Below are 8,346 nucleotides of genomic sequence, written 5' to 3' on the forward strand. Positions count from 1 at the left end.
CAATGTGCATCATAAAGACCAATTTCACTTCCGAACAATGAAGTTAAGATACTCTCCAAAGTCCTAGCTAGAAGGATGGAGAAAATGCTGCCTTTGGTAATATCACAAGATCAAGATAAAGATGGACACTTAGCTTCTAATCTTCGAAACCTGTTTAATGTAATATATTCAGCTGCAAAGTCAAACACCCCAGAGATATTATTATCCTTGGATGCAGAAGAAGCATCTGATATGATTGAATGGAACTACCTTTTCACTACATTGGAGAAATTTGGGTTTGGCCCTAGCATTTGTGTATGGATCAAACTACTGTATACCAATCCAGAAGCTTCAGTTTGTATTAACAACATTAATTCAGACTACTTTAAACTAGAATGTGGTACCAGACAAGGATGCCCCTTGTCATCACTACTTTTTGCAATCGCCATTGAGCCACTGGCAGTTCATTGTCAAAATGCTTATGAGATAAAGGGGATAATCAGAGAAGGACTTGAACAGAAAATTTTTCTGTATGCAGATGATATGGTACTGTATATCAGAACAACAAAATACTGTGCCTGCTGTCCTAATAGCACTAACATAATTTCAAAAGATTTCTGGTCTCAGAATTAATTTGACTAAAAGTGTGCTCTTTCCAGTGACTTCTCAAGCACACAATATTACAGTACATTGGACACCTTCCCTTTTATGATCGCAGATCAGTTTAAATACCTAGGGCGTAAACATCACAAGTAAACATAAAGCTCTTTATCAACAAAATTTTGCAGTCTGTATGGAAAAAATTAAGCAAGACTTACATAGATGGTCAATTCTTTATCCCACTTTAGCTGGAAGAATTAACATTGTTAAGATGAATATCCTTCCTAAGCTTCTCTTTTTATTTCAAAACATTCCAATATTTATCAATAAATCATTTTCTAAGAAATTAGATTCAACCATGACCTCATTTGTTTGGAATTCAAAACACGCACGTATCCAAAGAGCTACCTTACAAAGACCTAAGACAGAAGGTGGCATGGCTGTACCTAACTTTCAGTTTTATTACTGGGCAGCAAACATATAAGCTATAAAAACCTGGACACGGACACAAATAGATGAACATACACAGGCTTGGTCCACAATAGAAATACAATCCTGCAGTACTTCTTTATATTCCTTGCTTTGTGCCCCATCAAATGGAAGTTATAGCCAATATACTAACAACACAATTGTGCTTCACTGACTCAGAATATGGAACAATGTAGGAAGCATTTTAAGATAGAGAAGCTTTTATCTGTGGCACCTCTGCAGGAGAACCACCTTTTTCCACCCTCTTAAACATGCAGTTTTTAATATCTGGAAAAGATTTGGGATTAAATCATTTAGAGATCTGTACATAGACAACCTCTTTGCATCCTACGAACAGTTACATTCCAAATTTAACTTCCCAGCAACACATTTCTTTCACTACTTTCAAATTGGAAACTTTGTTAAACACAACCTGGACAATTTTCCTCACCTCCCACCTCCCTCTATGGTGGAAAAAATACTGATTAGTCTTGAGGACTCAGACAACATTTCTGATATATATAAAACCATTTTACAGTCCCTCCCTTTCAAAGATTCAAGAGGACAGTGGGAAAAGGATCTCTCACTCAATATATCAGAAAGGAGTAGAATGTAGCAATGCAGAGAATTCACTCAAGCTGCATATGTGCAAAGCATACAATTATTCAACTCAAAATTATATATTGAGCTCATCTGTCTCATTGAAAATTGTCCAAAATGTTTCCCGGGCAAGATCCAACCTGCGAACGTTGCAATCAAGTTCCAGCCTCAATGGGTCACATGTTTTGGGCCTGCACTAAATTAACATCATTCTGGACCAAAATCTTTAAATGCCTTTCAGACAGCCTCGGAGTCACAGTCCCTGCTAATACCCATTAACAGCTGTGTTTGGCGTACTTGCGGATGGGCTTAAAGTGGAGAAGGACAAACAAAATGTGATTTATTTTACTACACTATTGGCACGTAGACTTATCTTCCTCAACTGGAAGAATCCTAACTCTCCTCTTTTAAGTCAGGGGGTAACTGATATCATATACTATTTGAAACTGGAAAAATTCAAATTCGCACTTAGAGGATCTGCGCAGAACTTTTTCAAAACTTGGCAGGATCTAATCAATAACATTTTAGAATAAGCATTTAACTCTCTCAGGGCGAATGTCAACTTTTGTCAAAAGGAAAGGTTGATGGTGGTAAACAACTATAAACAGTGACAAAACCTGCCATTGTGTTTTAGTTGGGCTCTCTTTGCTGGAAGGAAAGTTATCTTTGTTGGTTTGACTGAGATTCCCTGAGCTCACACGAGTAGCAAGGAGCAAACAACGGCAAAAATTAAATTGATATCTGGCGAGAAATAGAAGCGAATGTGTAAACCAAAATATTGCATATTATCACTGAATTGGACTACAAGTGATCAAAAATAATTGCGAAGTGCCAGCATTGACTGATCAGTCCCCAGCTGGACGTGGTGCTGAAGAGGTTTGTGTGGCTGGGAGGACCGCTACTTTCAATGACAAAGTTACACACCAGATTGGGATGCACTGTAACCCGACCAACACCACGCAAAGACAGCCTGGCAGCCAGCCTGCTGTGCATTCCTGCCACAGCACACAACAACAGATGTTTTATGTTGACTTCTGTCGGCACAGACAGACACAGGAGGCACACTGATAAAACAAATAAATTTTTTATTTTTCTTTTCTTCTCCTGTGGGCAATACCTTCCCCATTCCAATAAGCACAAGTACAATCCCCACAATACCTCTTCTCTTCCTCTTGTCTCCACCACTCCTTTCTGGCAAGCTTCATCCACAGCCACCCGACTCTGGTTCCTGGAGTGGTGGCTGCTGGCTCCTTTTATAGCCCACCCGAAGTGCTCCAGGTGTTTGACAACCTCTTTCCGGCTGCACTTATGGGTGTGGTGGAAAAGCCGCCACCCACACAGGGCTCAGGAACAACCGCAGCACCACCTGGCAGCACCCCCAGATCCCAACAGTGTTGTAGAGAACTCCATCTCCCATGGAGCCCTGTGGGAATCCGAGGCACCACTGCCACCCAGGGAGGCTGCCATCTAGTGTCCCGGGGGAGGTACTGATCAGTCCATACTTGTTCCCCTGGACCATATATAGAAGAGGCATCCCGATTGGGAAAGGGCCCTGGCTGTCCACCAGAGCATGAAGCCACTGCTTTGTGTGCTTTCCAGAAAACTGTATTTTTTTGGCAAAAATATTCAGCCCTCAAAGAGTTAAAGCATTGAGGAAGCAGATTCTCTAACCATTTCTTTTTCTTCTCCATTTATCTTTATTTACTTATTAATTAATATATTTACTTATTTTTACTAGCTTTAAGTTTTACTCTGCTGCTCTCTTTCTCAGGGGTTGAGGTTGATTTTTTTTCAATCCTATTTTTGTAAACATTGATCTATTTGTATGGAATGTTGTGTGATTACAATAAAATCAATAAAATTATAAAAAAAAAAAAGTTTATATGGTCACTATTGCCATCATATACAGAGTATAGTGATTTTCTTACTTGGGTATGCTGTTTTTGTCATCTTTTCCTGAAAATGTTCAGATGATTATAAATTCAATGTGGTGTCTTGTAAAGAACTATAGTACTCTAATCTAGTATTGGATTTGAATCTGAATTTGAAACATTTTTTCTGTTGTCACAAACTTGTTTTGAACCTAGTGGTATTTGTATTTGGACTTGCCACAGTCTTGGCTGTTGATCACACCAAATTTAATTTTTGGTCTTAATTGAGATTAGCTGCCTTCTTTCAAGTGTTTTTTTTTTTTTTTTTTTTTTTTTTTCTTCAGGCCTGTTTATGTCAGGATTGTGCAAGTACAGGGGGTATTTTTTGTACATGGATTACTCGTTTAGCCGGATGTAATTGTTGACTATTTGGCAAGATCCTGGATCTGTCGGTTTTTCAAAACTCTTGCTGGATGTGTTGTCATAGCAGTAGATCCAAATCATCAACCCTGCTCGGAGCAGAGGGGTATTGCACAAAAGTAGAATTAAGAAAGCCAGGATAACAGAACAGTCGCGGCTTGACCTAGTTTAATCAGTGCATCCTGGCTTAATCCGTTGCACGTTTGCTGAGCCAGGATGAGAACGCGCGGATATGTTAAGCCAGGTGTATATAGTTTGGATAAATGCGCGTTCATGGTATTCTTAAAAAGATCACGAAATCGATCACAGAATCACCGATGCAAAAATGGACAAAACCGTGCGGCATACTTTTAAGCCTAATGAGCAACAGCTTCTTATGGAAACGTATGAAGAAGTGAAACATATAATATGTAAAAAAGGCAATACAGCTGCTGTAATAAAGCAAAGAGAGAATGCCTGGCAAACAATAGCGGACCGATTGAATGCGTAAGTAGTCCAAATAACCAGTGCTCCACTGAAACCCTCATAATTACAATTCAAGGAGTTACTTGTCATTTTCAAAAATAATTGTATACTTTGCCTTAAATGTGTCCAGTGGACATGCATTTAACATGAAGAATAATTGCAAACACTTACCCACTATATGCATCTATTTGATATATTTAGTTTATTTTATGTCTCTAATGTGTTTAATCCTTTTACTCTTATCTATTTGTATGTAGGTTTTGTTTCTAATTAATTTGATGTAATCTATAATCAGATAATTTGCTCTATTTTTATCCATCTAATCTATTTTATCATTTGTATCTTTCTATTCCTCTTAAAGAACAAACATGTCTGGCCAAAAAAGGACTTGGCAGCAAGTCAAGATTAAATACAAGAATATTTTGCAGGCTGGTAAGTGACTTGTTTGCTGAGAACATAGGTGAGATGTGAACAAAAGAAAGCTGCAGGACATGGACCTTGACATGCAAATTAAACGCAAGACACTGAGGAAACTAGAACTGGAAATCCAGAAACTACAAACAGAAGTAAGTGACTTCAGTTCATACTGTAACCATGACTGTAACCCAATGTATTAATCATCATAATTTGTTCTGTCCACAGCTCCAAGCTGACAAGTGATAACAGCAAAATAATAAAAGAAAAATATTCCAAAACCATTGTGGTCTTCTACAATTTTTTTATGACTGTCAGGTACACTTTATAGTGATCGATCCAGTGAAGTGGAACTAGAATTTGGGAAGATAACCACAGTGTGTGCTACTGATGCCAAATAAAATGCATGTACACATGAAAAAGTTATATAGCCTACATTATCCTTTATTAAGGGATGGGCTAAATCAAAACTAAATTAACTGAAATAATTTGCAATGTATTGTTCTCTAACAAGTCTACCATTTCTGTTATCTGGGAATATGGCAGCATTGTCCCAATCAACATCCAAAGCAACTCTGGGAGCCCTTTCTTTTCTTAGGCTGGCAATATTGTGCAGCACTGTGCAGGCAACAGTCACGTCGCATGCTCTGTCTGGGAAGACCCTCAGGTGGTGCAGGCACTGAAATCGGGATTTCAGGAGGCCGAAGGTCATTTCAATTCGAGCCCTGGTTTTGGCATGGGCATGGTTGTAAGCTTGCTGTGCTGGGGTTTGGGGGTCTGTAAGGGGAGTCATCAGAAATGTCTCACAGGCATAACCTTTGTCCCCCAGCAGCACACCAGAGAACTCACCTGTGAATACAAAACATAATTCTTACAAGTACTGTACTCTTGCTGTTCAAGGTGCTTAAAAAAAATGGGGTGGTTTACCTAGAGAGAGTCTCTGGTAAATTCTACTGGCCCGAAAGATTCTGGAGTCGTGGCTAAGCCAGGCCACTTTGCCTCTAAATTTGTGATAAGGCAGTCAGCATCACAGATCATCTGTAACAATATATAGCCTATTAAAATAATTTAATGCACAGAATAATTATGTAGCTGACAGTAACCATTACTTATTCTTACCTGAACATTGACACTGTGGAAGGATTTCCTGTTCACATAATCTCCCTCATGTGCCCCTGAGGGCGTTGGATACTGAATATGGGTGCAATCCACTGTACCAATTACATTAGGAAAAGCTATAACACAAAACAATGACTGTCATACTGTGACTGTGCTAATGTAACATTTTGTAGTAATCTGTTATTATTCATGTTACCTGCAATCTTGTAGAACTCCTCCTTGATGTGGATGAATCTTCTGTGGCCAGGGAAGGTGATAAATATGTGCACAAGAGATTTCAATGCCAGACTTACTTTTCTTATTGTGCGGCAAATAGTGGCTTTATTGAGGTTTTCTGCATCACCGACAGAATACAGAAACATGCCACTTGCAAAGAATCGCAGTGCTATGCAGACCATCTGTGGGACAGTGAGAGCATGGCTCCGTGCGGTCCTGTGCTGTATGTTTGGACCCAGCAGCCTACACAAATATCTGATGCCATCACTTGAGAATCTGTACCTCTCAGTCAGATATTCGTCTGAAAAGGCCAATGGGTCTGCCCTATCTCGGAAGACTCTGAATGCTCGTCTGAGTATTAAAACTTCCTCATCAACTACATCATTCAACAAAGGGCAAGCCATTGTGGATAGGAAACACACAAATCTTTAGTCTATATATACTACGTATTGACCTCGTTACGGACTTAATTGAAACCACATTTGCAAATTGAGGAGCCATTTCTTATTATCTCATCAACTGCAATAAAATATAATATATTGATATTTTTATCATTCAACAATACATTTCTACTGTATACTTGCATATATAGATATACATAGTCTATATTCTATTTCTCATATTGTATAGTATAGTTCTTTTGCACTGTGTTGGCATTCATTGTGGACAGCAAAGTAATAATTGCTCAGGAAAATGTGCTTTCCTCACTGGGTGTTTTAAATCTCTTTAAATCTCGAATAATATATATTTTCATCAAACCTCTGACAGTGAAATGAACAGCAGTTTTCAATAATAACTAAAATGACAGTACGCATAAATAGATGAATGACAGTATATCTAGTTTTTTAATGCAGGACCATGAAATGACTAAAACACATTAATATCTAGTAGGATTTAGGGAGGAACTAGCCGATAAATCACTAAGATTAATCTTAGCCTGGTTGTTAGCCTGCTCTGGAGCAGGCTAGCTGCAAAGTGTAAATCTCCATAGTAACTTAATGTAGATTAATTTAGCCTCCCTTCATGCAACCGAGTCAGGGCTAAATTCAGCCCGGATAACCAGAAAATCCCAGCTTAATTCCTTATCTTGGTTTTGTGCAATACCCCCCAGGTTTGTTCTATGTAAACAAGGATTAGCTCACACACTTAATCAGTTTCCATGCATGGAATTCATTCAGTCATGGCGTTGCCGTTCATGAATGAGCTACCAATTGATATCGATGCACAAATTATAAGAAGAGAATTTCATATTGAGAGGGTTTTGCGCGATCGGCAAGATCCTTTATTGTTTCCGGAGGAAATTCTTTTCGGAAGACACTGCTTTCGCCGAGGGGGAATATTGTATCTCAAAGATTTATTAGCACCTCATATTCAAAATCAAACTAGGCGAAGTCGGGCTCTCACAACCACACAGACAGTATGCATTACTTTGAGTTTTTTTACAAGTGGCACTTTTTTTATATTCTGTAGGTGATGCGGAAAATGTATCTAAAAGTGAAGTTTGCCAGGCAATTTGTAAAGTCTGTTTGGCTCTGAAATATTTCCTTCTGGTTTTCATAGTGTTTCCTGGACACCTGCGTGTGCAGACAATAAAAGAGGTGTTTCATGCCATTGCAGGTAGGTAATACACAGGCAAAAACACCCACAGTTCCATAAAGAATCTCACAATCAGCCTAACATTCTCATTACCCAGGATTTCCAAATGTGATTGGGGCACATGGGACTGATCAGAGTGGAGTCTGATCAAACATTATTCCAAAAGTGTACCTCTCCTCCTGATGAATAATCAAACACAGTGTCTTCATCAAATATTTGACCGTCAATATCTCGTTGGTCAGGCACAAATTCTAGGGATATGACATTCACTGCAACTGACCCAACAAAAAAAAATGCCCTCACAAACAGGGCGATGGGCATTTTTCTGGAGAGCCAACTCTGCAGGGGTTAGGTCTGAAACGCGTGGACCTCCACCTGTTTTTTGCTTATCTGCCTTCTTATTAGCTTTAAAATGAATGTTTTTTATATTATATATGATTCTTTATGTCAATAATTCTTTAAATAGTTATATACCAATATTTACCAGTTTGAAGTATATTCTTGTACTTCACTTTAACCTGTTCCCATGTTCTCCTTGTGCTCACGTTTGATTTGGAATTATGACATATTAAATAATAATTAATCTGACACATAGGAA

The 8,346-nt window shown here is 38.6% G+C and overlaps 1 long non-coding RNA gene across 1 annotated transcript; it reads right to left on the reverse strand.

Moving 5' to 3' along the window:
* Nucleotides 1-5,625: 5,625 nt before the first annotated feature.
* Nucleotides 5,626-5,999, reverse strand: LOC120528588. The gene is made up of 3 exons (XR_005633550.1): nucleotides 5,937-5,999; nucleotides 5,745-5,855; nucleotides 5,626-5,666 (listed from the first exon to the last, which is right to left on the reverse strand). It is a non-coding gene; the product is annotated as an uncharacterized LOC120528588 (long non-coding RNA).
* Between the last annotated feature and the right edge of the window lie 2,347 nt (nucleotides 6,000-8,346).

Source organism: Polypterus senegalus, chromosome 4, assembly GCF_016835505.1.
Source record: "Polypterus senegalus isolate Bchr_013 chromosome 4, ASM1683550v1, whole genome shotgun sequence".
Classification (NCBI taxonomy): domain Eukaryota; kingdom Metazoa; phylum Chordata; class Cladistia; order Polypteriformes; family Polypteridae; genus Polypterus; species Polypterus senegalus.